Source organism: Aquarana catesbeiana, linkage group LG10, assembly GCF_042186555.1.
Source record: "Aquarana catesbeiana isolate 2022-GZ linkage group LG10, ASM4218655v1, whole genome shotgun sequence".
Lineage (NCBI taxonomy): Eukaryota > Metazoa > Chordata > Amphibia > Anura > Ranidae > Aquarana > Aquarana catesbeiana.
The window spans coordinates 207,897,767-207,916,138 of NC_133333.1; the positions used below are offsets into that span (position 1 = coordinate 207,897,767).

At 41.7% G+C, this 18,372-nt stretch overlaps 1 pseudogene; it reads right to left on the minus strand.

Moving 5' to 3' along the window:
- Positions 1 to 8,205: 8,205 nt before the first annotated feature.
- LOC141109879 (sortilin-related receptor-like) overlaps positions 8,206 to 18,372 on the minus strand; it is a 58,456-nt pseudogene continuing 48,289 nt past the window's right edge.

Sequence of the window (18,372 nt, forward strand, 5' to 3'; positions counted from 1 at the left end):
TGGTAAAAATAACCCAAATCGGTGGATATTATTTGGTCTTTGTGAATGTTAGAGAGTCCAAAAGCTATGGTGCCAGTATCTGAAAATTGATCACACCTGAAGTACTGATGGCCTATCTAATTTCTTGAGACCCTAACATGCCAGAAAAGTACAAATACCCCCCAAATGAGCCCCTTTTGGAAAGAAGACATTCCAAGGTATTTAGAAAGATGCATGGTGAGTTTTTTGAAGTTGTCATTTTTTCCCCCACAATTCTTTGCAAAATCAAGTTTTTCTTTTTTACTTTTTTTTCACAAAATTGTCATATTAGCAGGTTATTTCTCACATACCGCATATGCATACCACAAATTACACCCCAAAACACATTCTGCTATTACTCCCGAGTATGGCGATACCACATGTGTGAGACTTTTACACAGCGTGGCCACCCAGGCCAATTCTGACATTTCTCTCCTACATGTGAAAATCATCATTTATTTGCTAGAAAATTACATAGAACCCCAAAACATTATATATGTTTTTTTTAGCAAAGACCCTAGAGAATACAATGGCGGTCATTGCAACTTTTTAACTCACATGGTATTTGCGCAGCAATTTTTTGAACGCTTTTTTGGAGAAAAAAAATAGTTTTGTAGTTTAAAAAAAAAAAAACAAAAAACAGTAAAGTTAGCCCAATGTTTTTGCATAATATGAAAGATGAAGTTACACCGAGTAAATAGATACCCAACATGTCACCTTTCAAAATTGCACGCGCTTGTGGAATGGCGTCAAACTTCGCTACTCAAAAATCCCCATAGGCAACGCTTTAAAAATTTTTACTGGTTACATGTTTTGAGTTACAGAGGAGGTCTAGGGCCAAAATTATTGCTCTCGCTCTACCGATCGGACCGATACCTCACATGTGTGGTTTGAACACCGTTTTCATATGTGGGCGGGACTTACGTATGCGTTCGCTTCATGGGGACAGGGGCGCTTTAAAAAAAATTTTTTTTTTATTGTTCATTTTACTTTATTTTAGTTTGATGCTTTTTTTTGACCTCTTATTCCTATTACAAGGAATGTAAACATCCCTTGTAATAGGAATATGGCATGACAGGTCCTCTTTACAGTGAGTTATGGGGTCAATAAGACCCCACATCTCACCTTTAGGCTGGGAAGCCTGAAATAAATAAAAAAAAAAAAGATCCTGGCTTCGATCTTAGCAGTGAGTCGGTAGAAGCACCAGAGGGCGGCGGGAGGGGGGGGGCGTCCCCTCTCGCCTACCGTAAGAATGATCAAGCAGTGGAACAGCCAATATGATCATTCTTCTGGTGTAGGGAATCGCCGGCTAAAAAAAGCTGATATCTGAATGATGCCTGTAGCTGCACCCATCATTCAGATATCCCCGCACATTCATACATATACACATGCTAAGGCCAATTTAGACAGGAGCCAGTTAACCTACCAGCATGTCTTTGGAGTGTTGGAGGAAACCCGCAGAGGGAGCGCATGCAAACTGTGTAGGTAGTGCTGTGATTGGGATTCAACCAGATGACCCTAGTGCTGCTAGGCAGAAGTGCTAACCACTTAGCCACTGTATCAATTAAAAAAAAAAAAAATTAGAAATATTTTGGGATCATTAGGGACTAGGATGATAGACATTTGGCACCTTGAAAATCCCTATGTTGGTTTTGTGGTTCTACATTTACTGGGATGATGGTGCAACACATCTAAGAAAAGATCTCTATGCAGTTGTGTATATGAGATCCCTGTACAAATCAAAGGCCGGTGCTCTTCACATGTAACCAGCTGTGCATTAGCAGCTTACTCGCATTGTAAAGAGCTGCATAAGGCTGGCACTAAATAAATCCTGTATACTAATTATATTTAAAATGAATGGGGTGCCTTAAAGTGGAGTTCCACCCACTTTTACAACTCTTCAGCATCCCTCACTAAACTGTGCACTGTAAACGAATTGGATATTTTAAATTTTTTTTTCTCAGCACTTACTATATATCTGCTGTATTCATTTTTCACTTCCTCCTCCCTGGCCGCAGCCCATCGCATCATTTCCTGTTTGCAATGCCTTCTGGGAAAGGGCGGCAGCTTCCTCTGACACTGCCGTTGCTATGGAACCCTGGCCTGAAAACTATTACACTGCTTGTGCTGCACTGAGCATGTGCGAGATCTGCAAGGATGAGATCCAGGAAGAAATACGGTCTGGCTTCAGATGCCCACACTTAAGATGGCCACAGCCTGCTGTAAGTTTATAAAATAACAAACTACTGCTATAAACTAACAAAACAGACTTAGTTTACAGACTAACTTTACTAGAATACATTAAGCTTGTGCATTATAGGGGTATTTTTATTTAAAAAGTATAATTTCAGCCAGAACACCACTTTAATGCAACACACATGAATGCATCTACCCTTAACCACTTCAATACTGGGCACTTTTACCCCCTCCCTGCCCAGTCCAATTTTCAGCTTTCAGCACTGTTGCCTTTTTGGAAAAAAAAACAAAACACATTTGCGTGGTCATGCAACACTACTTATATGACAGTTTAATTTTTTTTTTTTTCACAGAAAGCTCTTTCTTTCTGTTTTATTTAATCACTGATTTTTGGGGTTTTTTTTGGGCAAAATAAATGAGGACCGAAAATTGAGAAAAAAAAAAAAAAAAGGCTTCTTTCATTTCAGTTATAAAATTAAATATAAAAAGAAAAAAAAATTTTCCTTCATAAATTTAGGCCAAAATGCATTCTGCTACATTTCTTTGGTGAAAACCCATATTAATTTAGTCTATAGTAAAGCTATAGATTCCACAAACTATAGTACTTATAGTGAGGGGAAAAAAGTATTTGACCCCCTGTTGATTTTGTTTTTTTTTTGTATTTCAACAGTGAGACAGAACAAAAAAAATCCAGAAAAACACATTTCAAAAACAATTATAAAGTGATTTGCATTTTAATGAGTGAAATAAGTATTTGATCCTGTATCAATCAGCAAGATTTCTGGCTCCCAGGTGTCTTCTATACAGTTAATGAGCCAAGATTAGAAGCACTCTTAAGTGCCGGTTCACACAGGGGCGGCACGACCTGCACACGACTTCAGCGGCGACTTGCAAAACGACTTCTGTATAGAAGTCAATGCAAGTCGCCCCAAAAATACTACAGGAACCTTTTTCTAAGTTGGAACGACTTGCGTCGCTCCTATTAGAACGGTTCCGTAGTACAGAACAGGAGGCGACTTGTCAGGCGGCTAGGTCGCCTGACAAGTCGCCCCTGTGTGAACCAGCACTTAAGGGAGTGCTCCTAATCTAGCTTGTTACCTGTATAAAAGACACTTGTCCACAGAAGCAAATCAGATTCCAATCTCTCCACCATGGCCAAGACCAGAGCTGTCCAAGGATGTCAGGGACAAGATTGTAGACCTACACCTGGCAGGAATGGGCTACAAGACCATCGCCAAGCAACTTTGTGAGAGGGTGACAACAGTTGGTGTGATTGTTTGCAAATGGAAGAAACACAAAATGACTGTCAATCTCCCTTGGTCTGGGGCTCCATGCAAGATCTCACCTCGTGGAGTTTCAGTGATCATGAGAAAGGTGAAGAATCAGCCCAGAACTACACAGGAGACTCTTGTCAATGGTCTCAAGACAGCTGGGACCATAGTCACCAAAAAAAATATGATCAGTAACACATTACGCCGTGAAGAACTGCAAGCCTGCTGTGCTCCGCAAGGTCCCCCTGCTCAAGAAAGCACATGTACAGGCCCATCTGAAGCTTGTAAAATGAACATCTGAATGATTCAGAGGAGAACTGGATGAAAGTGTTGTGGTCAGATGAGATTCTTTGGCATTAACTCGCCTTATTTGGGAGAGGAGGAATGCTGCCTATGACCCCAAGAACACCATCCCCACCATCAAACATGGAAAGTGGAAACATGCTTTGGGGGTGTATTTCTGCTAAGGGGACAGGACAACTTCACTGCAAAGGGACAATGGACGGGGCCATGAACGGTCAAATCTTGCATTTGAAACTCCTTACCGTAGCGAGGACATTGAAAATGGGTCGTGGATGGGTATTCTAGCATGACAATGACCCAAAACAAATGGCCAGGGCAACAAAGTAGTGGCTCAAGAAGAAGCACAATAAAAAGGTCCTAGAGTGGCCTAGCCAGTCTCCATATCTTATTCTCATAGAAAATATGTGGAGGGAGCCGAAGGTCCGCGTTAGCAAACCTCAGCCTCGAAATATTAATGACTTAGAGGATCTGCAAAGAGTGGGACAAAATCCCTCCTGAGATGTGCGCAAACCTGGTGGCCAACTACAAGAAATGTCTGACCTCTGATTGCCAAAAAGGGTTCAGCCACCAAATACATAGGCCCGTTTCAGTTTTGCAGAAACACACTACAGTCCATTTAACATGGTTTCCTATGGATGTAGTTCACATCTGCATTTTATGGAAAAGGCCAGGGACTTTTTTTCTGGTTTTTGGTTTCAAAGACTTCAATGGATCAAAAGCGTATATTGAAAAACGCAAAATGCACCTGCAATATGCAAACTGCAACCTGCATAGATGTGAATCAGTCCTACGTCACGTTTTGCGAAGGGGTCAAATTCTTATTTTGCTCATTAAAATGCAAATAACTTTTTTGAAAATGTGTCTCTGAATATATTTGTTATTATTCTGTCTCACTGTTAAAATAAACCTACCACTAAAATTATAGACTGATCATTTGTCAGTGGGCAAACTTACAAAATCAGCAGGGGGATCAAAAACATTTTTCCCTCACTGTATATCTGAAAATTGATCAAGCCTCATGTACTGACTGCTTCATTTCTTGAGGCCCAAAAATGCCAGAACAGTAGAAATATCATCCAAATGACCCCTTTGTGGAAAGTAGACAGTCCAAGGTATTTAGTAAGAGGCATGGCGAGTTTTTTGAAGATGTAATTGTTTGTCACAATTCTTTGTAAAATGAAAAAATTTAATTTTTTTTCACAATTGTTTACATACTGTCATCAGTGCAGTACAGCGTTATTATACGACTGGTGTGGCGGTGATCAGGGACATTGACTGGTGACAGTATGTAGAAATATGAATATATGTTAATTTTTTTATATGACCAGAGCAATACAGTTTTACCACAGTAATCGTTTTCACACCAATTACTTATAACAGCATTTTACAGTTATAAGCAACCATTTTTTTCTGTCTGAAAAGTACTCGGTAATTACTATTGTGAAGAGCTGTTATTGGCCACAGCTAAATCACATGGTACAGATGGGCTGTGACTGGCCCTGTCTGTACCATGTGATAACTGAACAATCAGAGCCCATCACAATAGAACACAATGGAATGCATCTAACAAAGCCTTTCATTGTGTACAGCGGTCGTGTGATCTGCTATGGCTGGCCACAGTGTTCACATGGTACAGGCAGCAGGCCTGTACAGTGTTCGACGGGTGACAGATCGTGCGCGAGGCACGATTCTGGGTGGACGTCATACGATTTTCTCCCAGAACAGTGCTCCCGCCCAGCCGTCACTTTACAATAGTCTTTTTATCCTCACAGCAACTCTGTTCATTGCAGGACAGCCTACCCATCCCAGTGCTGTTGTGCACCAAACTTCCAACCATAAAACTGGACTGCTACCCTTTCTGACCTCCTGAAAATGTAAGTCATCTGGCCATATGCTGGCTTCAACACTTTCTGAACCAAAACAAATACACATATTAGTAAAAAATTGTTCTGTGTCAGTGACTCAAAGTATTGAAGCAAAATGGTCTACACATAGCCAGGCAATTAGTATTGTCAGAAGAGGAGCCCCCAATGGCAGCCTCAATGTCTCATGTGATGGGTGTACCAGGGGATGAGTAGTACCCTGGCCAAGATGACCTTGCTGGGAAAGATTATGAGGCTACAAAGTACACTGATGCATGCATTAGAGAATCTGTTAGGTTGGCTGCTACCAGTCAATGCTGAGCTCCATATCCAGCATTGGCTGCAGGAAATCAGCTGTAGGTCTGGCAGAATTTAGAGCTACCCAACACCAGCAATGCTTCTAGAACTAGTCAATGACAGCTGCCACTTGAGAAGCAAGACTAAATCAGATGTTCATCTATACGAGTCAACAGCTCCTACACAAACCACACACAGCCAAGGACATAGCCATTGAGAAAAGACTGGAATATGTTATTATGAACAGAACTGATGGGGAAAATAAAATGTTTCAAAAGTGACAGGTTCTCTTTACAAAGCAACACCACCTTTGACAGATCTGATACTGTAAGCTGTGACGCAATTCAACAACTGCGACCCATTATGTGGGACTTTTCAAGTACCTAGCTGAATAAAAAGTGATTTATTTTCTTTACATATGACTTTATAAATACAAGGGAAGTTTCCCTTCACTTTTTTTGTATGATCTTGGGACCACTCTTTAGCAAGCTTCTTTACCGTGGCAATATTTAGTGGCATGAAGCAGCAGCCTGCAGGACATAGTGTGTACCCTATTATTAGACCCCTTTCACACTGAGGCTCTTTCACGCTAAAAAAAAGCACGTGAAAAGCTCACGAAATCCAATTTCCATTAAAATCAAAGAATCTTTCACATTGGGGCAGTGCGCTAGCAGGGTGGTGAAAAAAAAGCGCCCCTCTCCATTGAAAGCTGTTCAGAAGCGCCTGAAAAGCTCTTCAAAAGCGCTCAAATGTTTTACTGGCAGTTTAGAAGCGCCTCAGTGTAAAAGGGGCCTAAGTACCTAATTTATATAACCAAAATGAAGTGCAATGCCAGTGTTGAAAGTGAAAAGCTTCCTTAAGACCCCTTTCACACTGGGGTGGTTTGCAGGCGCTATTTCACTAAAAATAGCGCCTGCAAACCGACCCGAAACAGCTGCTGCTGTGTCTCCAGTGTGAAAGCCCCGAGGGCTTTCACACTGGAGCGGTGCGCTAGCAGGATGGGAAAAAAAAGTCCTGCTAGCAGCATCTTCGGAGCAGCGAAGGAGCTGTGTATATACCGCTCCTGCCCATTGAAATCAATGGGGCAGCGCGGCAATACCGCAGTGGTTTTTATCCCGTTCTCTGCCGCTAGCGGGGTGTAAAAACGTCCCAATAGCGGCCGAATACCACCACTAAAAGGACGGTAAAGCGCCGCTAGTAGCGACGCTTTACCACCGACGCACCTCCCGCCCCAGTGTGAAAGGGGCCTAATAACAAATAAAAGAAAAAAGTCCAACAAATGAGTACCACCATGATCTTATTTGGCGAAAAGTGAAATCAGCAATCCATCGCCATAACACGTGTGCCGATTCTTCTCAGTGTTCACATGACCAGCCACCAACATTGAGGATATTCAACACTCATGGCTACCATTACAGTAGCATAAATGCCTGTGATAAATAGGAGGTCCCTTTGGGAATCATTGCAGCAACCCACATCCAATGGCACCTTCTGACATACTTCAGCTAGGGCAAACAAAGCTCATCACGAGCCAAGAATAATCTCCAATATTACTATGTTTTTTTTATTTGGATTTAAATAAAACTACTACACTACTAGATTATTCTTGGCTAGTGGTGAGCTTCATTTGCCTTAGCTGGAGTATGTCAGAAGATGCCATTGGATGTGGGCTGCTGCAATGATTCCCAAAGGGACCTCCTATTTATCACAAGTGTTTATGCTGCTGTAATGGTAGCCATGAGTTTTGATGAGTGTTGAATGTTGGTGGCTGGTTATCTGAACTCTTTGAGAAGAATCAACACGTGTTATGGCAATGGACTGTGGGTTTCACTTTTCATCAATTAAGACCACTGGGGGATGCTTTCTTGAACTTTTTTTTTTATTAAAGTGGTTGTAAAGCCTAAACATTTTTACCTTAATGGATTCCTTGCATTAAAGTAAAAAAAAAGGTTTAGGTGCCATCATTCCCCCCCCTTTTACCTGAGCCCTCATTAGATCCAGCACCGCGCACATCTGCAGCTCTTCTCACTTTTGGGTCACGCTGGCTTTGCTGGAGCACCGGGAGCCATTGGCTCCCAGTGCTGTCAATCAGAACCAGTGATGAGGGGGCAGGGCTGAGTCCTGCTGCGTGTGTCAATGGAAGCAGCAGTGGGGCTCAGGTGTGAGCACAAACGGGCACTGGACAGAGGGAAGGGGCCTGAAAAGAGCAGGTAAGTATAGAGACAATTGTGAACTTTATTTAATTTTAAATAACAATCACTTAAGGAATATTGCACTTTCAACATTGGTGTAACACTTCATTTTGTTTGTATTCTTTATTTGGATTGGTTATACTGTCTTTTTGTGTAAGCAGCTGTACACATTGCACATGTTGCTACACATTCACAGGTAACTAAATGTGTTTGGTGCTGTATTACCTCCCAAAAAAATACACCCCCGCAGAAAGAGGAGCCTCTGGGAACTTCTCACTGGGAAACAAACCTATTTCAAGAGTTTGCACCAGCCTGATCAAAGAGGGATACTGAAAATGGTTTACAAAAAAAAAAAAAAAAAATTGTTGATTTTACTTTCCAAACTTAAAATCTCAGATTTACCGGGAAGGTGGCGTTATGCTTTAAGGGCCCTGTTACCATTACACATCTTGATCCAATAAAAAAAAAAAAAGGTAAAGAAATGTTTAAATAAAAAAAAGTTTTTTTTTATTATAAGAAATGCTGTGGCTTTGTAACATTCTAAGGAAAACATCAGCTATACAGAACCACCTCCGCACAAAGCACCTCTGCTGTGAATGGCAGACGCACACCTATAGAACAGTGCACACAATACACCATAATATATACACAAAGAAAAATGCATCGTCACTGTACCACTAACAATTGTCATTTAACTATGGGAAACCTTTTGGCTCCTTCTGTCTTGGCACTATGCTACGTTTCCTGAGATCGAGAGCCCTGATTATTACAATTGCTGTATAGGGACCAAGCAAAAAAAAGATTTTTTTTGGGTTAGATCACTTGGCTTTCCTGGAGACTCCAATGGCGAGATTCCCCCTGCATTGGTTCCCATCTATGCCCCATCCCATAAAACCATGACAAAAGTGTACCGCCATTAGGGAGAATCCATGTTGGAAGGGGGAGGGTCGCCAGCTCAGGGCTTCGTATTGGCTGCAGATGTTGGCCAGCACGGTTTCTGAAGAGGATATCTCACCAATGGAGTGCCGCAGAGACAGAAGATGCCAGCAACAAAACTGAAATATCACGCAGCAATGAAACAACATTCTACAGATTGTAACTAGAGTCCAAAGTAGGACTGCTTATATAGGAAAAACACACAGGGCAGTCTGTGCTGCCCCTATCAGCCAATCAAATTCCATCTGCACATTTTCCAGCACAGGTATGAGAAAGGAATTTGGTCACAATAAGCAAAACGATTTCTTTATTTTTTCTTAAAATCAGCCTATTCATGTTCCCTATTCCAAATCTGCGGTCTGTTACGGCATAAGTCATCTGTATACAGGGAGCAATTTCTTGAAAAAGCTTAAAGAGGACCTGTCACTTTTTAAAAACTTTTTCATTCTTATGAAGGTCTCCATTTATCTGAAAACATCAGCTGTTTCCTAACAAGTCGGCCTAGCTCTCTGTTGAGTCTGGTCTATGGTGTCCAGTTTACGATAACCCACATATCACCGTTCTGCATTCGTTTTCCAGCTACATCCTGCTGCAAGTTTCAAATTTACTCATCAGTCTCTCCATCTCCTCCCAAATTGAAGGAATACTGTAGTTTTATTAAACATTGGTATGTAAGCATTTTGTCATTTCATTGAAATTTTGTCTATGGGTAGCTATGCTTTTTTAGAACAGTTTAAAAATATATCAAGTTTAACCCACAGAAGCACAAAAGTTTTCCCAGGATCTTCCTCTTCCTGCAGTTGGTTCATAACCAGGACCAACGGTCTGCACAGAGCTGGAGCTCAAATGACAGGCACTCCTGGCAATGTCAAACCCTCCCAACTCCCTGCTACCCTTGGCAAATTTACAGGCCTTCTGTGCCTAGGGAAATCATGTGACCTCCTCCTGGGATACAGTGTTCCAGAATGAGAAGATTATTAGGCCAAGTAGGGAAGTTTTCATGTGAAGGCTCCAACACCATCCGACATGTGATCTTACACAATGTTTGGGCTCTCCCGGCTTTAGGAGTGTGGCAGGGAGGGCATAGGCTCCACGTTGGGATGATTATTTCCTGGCAACCCAATGTCAGGCCCCAACACTGCACTGTTGGAGGTGGTCACATGCTCCCCCATACATGGAAGCAGCATGCATTTTAAAAAGGGCCCTGATTGAAGGGGGGAGCGTGCCGAAAGTATAGTGGGTTTGGCTTTTAAGAAGCTCTGTCACTTCACTCTGAATGGACAGTGGCCCATTCAAAGTGCACTCTGTATTTAAAACTGTAATGGAGCCAGGTGCCATAAATGTGCTTCTATTGAAGTGTTTTTTTTTAGTTCTTAAGTTCTGCAGCAAGAGTTAAAATACCCTGTGCTAGCAGCACATAGGAGAGTCGGACTGTGGCTCTCACACTTGCAATGTCCTGGCTCTCCCACGGTCTGGCAGGCCCTTTCCCCAAGCATACTGCTTCAATCATCAGAGTTGGCTCCTTGAGGAGCTGTGATGCGACTCTACAAGGTTCTGTCAGTATTTTGATCCTTGCTGCAGCACTTAGTGTTTTAGCTGTATGGACGTACGTAGTAGCAGTCAGGAGTTTGTATTTGCTTTCTTCAGCTGGCTCCCAACTATAAAGGATAAGTTCACTTTAAAAAAAAAAAACAAACTTTTTTTTGCAGGTAAAAAAAATGTGCATTTATTTTTTTTTTTTTCAAGAGCTTGTAAAGCATTGCACCAGCAATCAGCAGATTGCTGGTGCCATGCAGGTCTTCTGCAGATCTGTCAGTGTATCGGCTTGCTTATCCCTCATACAAGGAAGCCTATACATGCCAACAGGAGGAATGAACTAGCACAGCGCCATGGTGGTTCATCGAAAACTACAAGCCGACAGCTGCAAAGGCTGCCACGCCTTGTAGTTTTCTATTCACAGGACTCTGTAATTGAGTGATGCGGCCAGGAAGGGCGGAGCCTTGCTCAGCCACATTTTTTTTTTTTGTGACGCCTGGCGGGGAGGGAGAAGATCCCCGCTAGCTGTCAGACCAGGGAGCTGGGGACAGTCTGTTCGTAACATGTTACACCCTGAATGTGGGTGTAACATGTTACGAAACGTTAACTTATCCTTTAATTCAAGAGTGATCCAGGCGGCTGTATCAGGGAACATCTATTCCCGTCCCCCTCCACCAATCTTTACTGGATGAAAGCCAGAAGATTTCAATTCTGAGCACATTTGGGTTCAGAGCTGTCATTCCATGGCTGCTGTGGCCGGGGAAGCAGCTAATCAAGTACAAGCTGTGGTTGATTAGATGCAGTGAAGGTCAGGAGATACATTAGGGGTTTAATAGACTCATGTCATCTCCATAAAGAGAACCTATCACACAGGGGGGTTGTTAGTGCCTTGTGATAACAATATGATAAAAGATTATAAAACAATTCAAAAAAATAAAATTATAATAAAATTTATAAAAATAGAAATAAAATCTAAAAACAACAAAATGCATAGGGTGTGCATGTGACCAGCGATTGTGCTACACTAATATATGTGTGTGTGTGTGTGTGTGTGTGTAAGTAAATGTTAGCATGAGCAATAATTCTAGTTCTCTCATTTACAGTTCACTCTAAACTGATGAGCTGCAAAAGCAGTTAAAATGCCACTTGATAATTTTGGCAAGGTTAATTTTTTGCCATATTGCGGCACACGCAGGTTTTTTTTTTTTTTTTTTAATTTATATTTGGTATCTACTTACTCAACTTCATCTTTTAGGATCCCAACCTGGGTCTGGACTTTTTAACTTTATTATAGGCTGCCAATTCTTTGCCAGAACCTGCCATTTAACTTTTGCCAGGCAGATGAGAACGATGAAAGGGACAAACCAAGTTCTAATGCAGAACAGAGATACGCAGAAAGGATGTTAAGCTCCGCTGTTAGGCCACAGCTTGCATCAAATATTAAGATATGTCCAAAGTGACACATTCTCTTTAAATCACAGGTACCCCTGCTTGTAGGTGATATTTAAAAACTTACACCCCAAAAATTCACACAGAAGGAATCAGAATAAAAGTGCAGACACAACATCGATCATGTCACATACAGAATAATAATAAATTCAAAAACAAAATACATTCTTTATATACAAAGACAACCTTGACATTTGTGATTACATGAAGAAAAAAAAAAAAAGTTAAAAATGTACACCACAGGCAACATTCGGCTAAAATATTTCCCAGGACGGAGCTACAAAATGAGAGTGCAATGCGGGGGTAAAATTTCATAACGTCCGTCCCCTCTCAAGGGCTCATACCCACACCTTAGCCCCCTGCTGGTGGGAGGATCACATATATAACATGCATGTAGAACCAGAGAAGAGTGCAGAAAAGCATGGCAGGATTATGCCATCAAGAATCTCCCGCCGTAAGTTGCTAAATTGCTTTTATATTGGAAATACTTGGCACTTTGAGCTGCACTTAGTGCAAACCTAGGTACTTTGTACCAATGCAAAGGTTGTATCGTTGGTGCTACGCAAGTGACTAAGTCATCCTACTGAGCAAAACATTTTTTTAATAAGTACCGCTACAAAATTTTATAAGAAAAGCCAACATTTTACACTTCTGCATTTGAAAGAGCATTTGTGGAGCATTGCCCTTACAGTTTGCATGTTTTTTGGCAAGCAATTTTCAGGTAGGTTGGCCTTTCCTGTGTTTTAAAATTTCACCACTTTTGGAGAACCCACCCAGCAGAATTTCTTAGCTACATTAAGGGTAAGAAAAACCACTGATCATACACTTGGCAATTTGACAAGAGATCAAACTTTCTATTTGAAAATCTCAAAACAATCAAAGACATAAAATGGTAGATTCAATCAACCGCAAGGAGATGGGATCAAAATTGCCCCAATAGAACAATTAGGTTGCTTTTGATGTAATTGTATTTTTTTTTGCTTTAATTCAGTTTTCCAATAAAAACGTATTAACGTTGTGGAATTCCTTGCCAGTTTCAGCTTGAGCTATGGAGGTGGGTGGTAGAGTGATTTGTTTCTGCCATTTAAGAGAATATCTGCAATTTTGGGTAGCTCAGTAGTAGTTGAAATTGACTGAAAATTGTTAAGTGTACGGCCAGTGTTGCAGAGGTCTCCATAGGCTTTAGGTGCAGTACAGCGCAGAAAGCTCTGCTCCAAGAGTATTTTTTTTTTTTTTTTTTTTTAAACCCAGGAGTTCAGCCTTAAAAATGGTACTAATTTTGCCACCTATTTTTAATCATTGATCCAAAGTCATGCAATAGAAAAAATGCACTATTCAATATTCCCTCTGTACCAGCGAGCCCATGCACAGGACAGTGAAACACAGTGTGGGTCTTAATGAATTAAAAATAAAAAAAAATGGGCTTTGACTGGTGACTCACAGAAACATGGATGAACGGCCAGCAAATCAGTCCTAAAATACCAACGTTAACCCCCTTAGCGCTGCAGCCGAATGTCAAAGGGGAACCCACAGGTCTAAGCTCCAAAACAAAGTTGTTTGGAACCCATCAGCATCTCACTGTATGGTCTCCAGTACCCAGAATCTCTGAGAAGTCAGTAAGGCACCTTAGGATCATCTGTACACGGGTCTCACGTTTTAATCGTGACCCCTAAACACGACCGCAACGCCAGATTGCAATCAATGCATTTACAGAAAATGGGTGGGGCAAGGCGTCCCTGCATAGGGGAGAGAGAAAGAGGGTGGATCTCAGGTCCAAAAGGGGTCAAATCTCCATTCAGGAATCGTCAGTATTTGGTTTTTAAACTCGTTTTGCATTTCACAGTTGAGTAATTACAAAGTTCATTTTTTTTGGCCCATATAAAAATAAGATATTGCAACTCAAAGTGCATCTTTTAAAATTAAAATAATAAAACAAGGAAACAATCCCACAATTTCCTGGGAGAAGAAATATTTACACCATTTGGTTTAAAGAGAAGAATCGCAGACTCATGCTATCACCATCGGGACATCGTCTGAAAAGCCGGTGATCATCGGAGCGTCGTCATCGTCCTCACCTGAAATGGGAAGGGGAATTTTAGGTCATCATAACACGGTCAGTGTCCTCCCTGGCATCAGTGGACAGCGGTTCATGAAATCATTCACTTGATATAGATTACAAAAAGATGACACAGGGAGGAGGGAAATAACACTAACAAATCTACCATCTCAGTGATTGAGGTCTGTTTTTTGAGGTGCCCACTCACAAACACTTAAATGCTAAATGAACATGCAAAAAACATGGGGAAGAGGATTTGAAGGCACTACAATAGGACAAAGCTTTTATTGGTGTATGGACATCAAAAGAAAGACCCAACAGGTCTAAACATCATGATATGCATATAAACAATAGAAACCACCAATGGATAGGATGTCCATACATCAATAAGCGCTTTGCAATTTTTTAATTTTTACTTTTTGTCATATTGTGGTGCATTAAAAACCTTTTCCCCCCATGTAAACTGTCTTTTGCAATTATTGTTTAGGATGTGGCACCTTCAGATCATTTGGGTCTAGTGTAGGCACGACTAACTGACCATGCTTTAAAAAATAAAAGTAAATAAATAACCTGGGGGGTAAAATAATACACTCCCCCTTTCCCACACTTCCTCCCGCAGCGAGGGCAACGACCTCCTTCAGGTCAGATAACAGTGTTCAGTAGTCCATATCTTGCAAGATGAGGATCTTGCATGGTGCTTCATATTCATCTTGCAAGATCTGGGTTGCTACGTTCATTACAAATCCTATCCCCCCCCCACACCGGTTCTGTAAAGCAGAATTTAAAGGAAGGATGGATAAAGGGGGGGGGCATTCATGGTTTACCTGTAGGGAAGTACAACATCTGGCAGTGCTGTCAGGAAGGGGTGCCTGGATCATTTGACTAGCTAAAAAGTGTTAAAAATCCCTTAGCAGGTAAGACAATTTACACCTTTATTACACATTATTTACACATTTATTGTGTATTAAGCCTGGAGTTGCAAATTAAAGTAGACCTCCAACTCATGTTATACGCAATGTCAACATATTAGGCCCACTGGTATGCAAAAGTCAAGATCAACAGAAGGGATAAATTACTGCTCTAGACTCCCTCTCCTGCTGGTCTCAAACAAACGCCAAGGTCACTTTATCCATGCTGAAGTGGAAGATAAGCCAATCTGATTCTAATATTCCCCCAGTGAACACATCAACTTGTATCCAGGCCTTCAGACATGGCACAAGCACTGAAAGGAGCTGACAGAAGCATTTTCACCAGGAAAGTATTTTGAATATATTACTCCTTTACATACCCCACCCTAGTGAGACTGGATAACAGCGTTACATTAACATTTGTGGATAGATCTGCAATTTTTTCTCTTAATGTCTTAGGATGAGGATGCTTTTTACTCTTAGGTGCCCACCAGGCCTCAATTTAATTGATTTTGGGAGAAGAGGACTCTGGCAGTGGCAACTTTAAACTTATGCGCACCGTGTCTGCCAAGAAAGCCCATCATGGTCTTCTGCTACTGACACAGCCCCAGAGACTTCCTTTGAGAGGATTCATCCAGGCAGGATTCTCCACAGATTCTTCATCCTGTAGAAATTACCTCAGAAAAATCCTTCTCACATAATGGAAGGATGTGTGTTTGGGTAGACCCCATGTTTGCCTCCCAGTGATTCTAAACCCAGCGAATTTCCTCCCAAGAAAAAAAGGAACTGGAGGACTGTTCCCTGAAATAGTGGAAATAACAGATAAGGGTGGGAATTCAGAGCTGAGTTGACCCTTAGGAGAGCCAATACACGGCGAACTATGGGGTTCTTCACTACCTGACACAGGGATTTGGGGGCTGACCCCATTTTCATTCCCCCCCAATGCCTACGTAACATGGCTTGCTGAGGGTTCAAATACCAGAGGCACCGGTGCTATAGTGCTGTAGGTGTGATGGACCTGTCTACCGCTGAGTTGCCAATAGCGCTTGTTGCCACCATTCAGAGGAACCCAAAATGGCGCATATGCAGACACACAATGACAATTGAACATGCATTCCATGTCGTCGCATTTTGACCACCACTATGGTGGTGTATTGCTCCAGCATTTTCACCCATAGCCCCAAACACCAGGGAGCATAGGGGGACTGCAACATGTTCCAAATACAGAAGCACTCACCACTACTGGTTGTAGGGCCAGAGGCCCAAACTTCAACCATCATGGTAAGTGCCACTGAGGTCACTGGATACTGGCTACCCCGGTAATCGCTGCTTGCAGAATCCAGTGCCAAACAGCAATAAAGGCTGTCCCTGCTCTTACATGCGGGGTCCAGGTACCATCCATCTTGGCCTTGGGGCTGTAGACAACCAATCTTAATGAAGCCGTAGCCTTCCCCAGTAGGGATGTGCAAAATAGGCCAAAAAACTAAAGGACTAATGCCCATTGGAAAGAATTTTCAGAGAGGCATTACAGGCACATCCATCACTTAAGGACACTAGCAAAAACTGAGCCTTAGCTGGAGGTTTTTTGGCCAGTGTCCATTCACCTGAAAGTGGCAACATAACTCAAGTTGTCCTAAATATGAAGTGCCCCGTGATATACAGTTACGAGAAAAATATACTCACGCATCCAGCAATCCAGTGGTGTTTTGTGGGGATCTGAAGCTCTGCTGCTTTTCACCCAATCCCACACTGCCATTTTCTTCTCGGACTTCATCAGGAGTTGACTATCTTTCAGTTCCTGCAGCTAGCCCCCTAAGGACCGGCTGTGGCACATATTCAGGAAAGTGGCCTGAAAAATGTGGGTACCCCAGGGGGCTGAGGGCTACTACGTACATCATACATACCCTAGGCGAAACTGCAGGAAGGATTCCCTGAAAAAGGTAACACAGTAAAACCTTGGTTTGCGAGAATAATTTGTTCCAGAAACATGCTTGTAATCCAAAGCACTTGTATATCAAAGCATTTTTTTACAGGGTATAAAAGAGAAAGGCACCTCTAAGTGTAGCAATAAGTTGCTAAATGTTGTACCTTCATTAAATGTAACCGTATTGCTAGACTTAGAGGCTCCTCTCCTTTTTTATACTCAGTTGTGACATGACGCTACTCTTATATCAAGACATCGCTTGTATATCAAGGCAAAATTTTTTAAAACATTTTGCTTGTCTTGCAAAACGCTCTCAAACCAAGGTACTCTCAAACCAAGGTTTTACTGTAAATTTAAAAAAAAAAGTCCGGCTCTGAGAAAGGAGGGGATGGGGGGAAGTTTGCTTTAAATTACCAGCAGTAAGCACTTAAAGTCTAGCAAAGTTACCCACAAATTACATTTCATTTGTAGCTTAGTAGCTTATTAGTCTTATAAAATAATTAAACAATATATTCTGCAGGAATAACACAAAAATATCACCGTTTTGATTTGGGCTGTCTGAACTGGCATTGGAGTCCCCTTACCTATATCGTCCCCGGAGGAGAAGATGGCAGCCCCCAAACGTGAGCTGTAGTGACTGTTCGCAAACGCTGTCTGTGAAGCTGTTCTGTAGCCGCTGGTGCCGCATATACAGTATGACAAAACCACAGCCAGTAGCCACTAGCAGCAAGAATAGAACTGGGACAACGACAGCTGCAACATCCATGGACTGGACACCGGTGGAGGGCTGGGAGTCCATACCTGATAAGAAAATACATGACAAGTGTCCTTATATTTTTTTTGCAAAAAGGTTCAAAATCACCTATACAAAACTGAGGCAGTTTATGACCATTTTTTTTTTTTAAAAGCTAACTTTATAAGGTTTGTGTTTTGAGAGGTTAATGGTAATAAGGAAACAGCCAGAAAAACTAGATACAAGATAATGGATGGTAAGGTTTAATAAAGACACCAGTCTAACCTGTGTGGGTGTTTGTGTGTTTATGTTACTACCATTTCCCATATACCAGTATATTGGGTTTGATAAGATGCAATCTAAGTTTTTTTTTCCACGCTCCCCACAGACACCACCAATTTTGGAATGGAAGTCCACATCCTTACTGCTCTGGCAGTAAAGAACCACTTACGTAGTTTAAGATTAAACCACTTTTCCTCCAACAATGCATTAATACAGTTTCCATCTCTTCGTCATTTGTAACCAACTACCCCCAATCATCCTGTATTGGGTCAGTTTGCTCTGACCTCGCTTTCTTACTATTAATAGATTAAAAATGATTGGGGGGGGGGGGTTACTCTCCTCTGCTATGTGTCTCACATGGTCTATTTTTAGCTGTCCCGATTGCGCTCATACTTTTCGTTTGGCATTC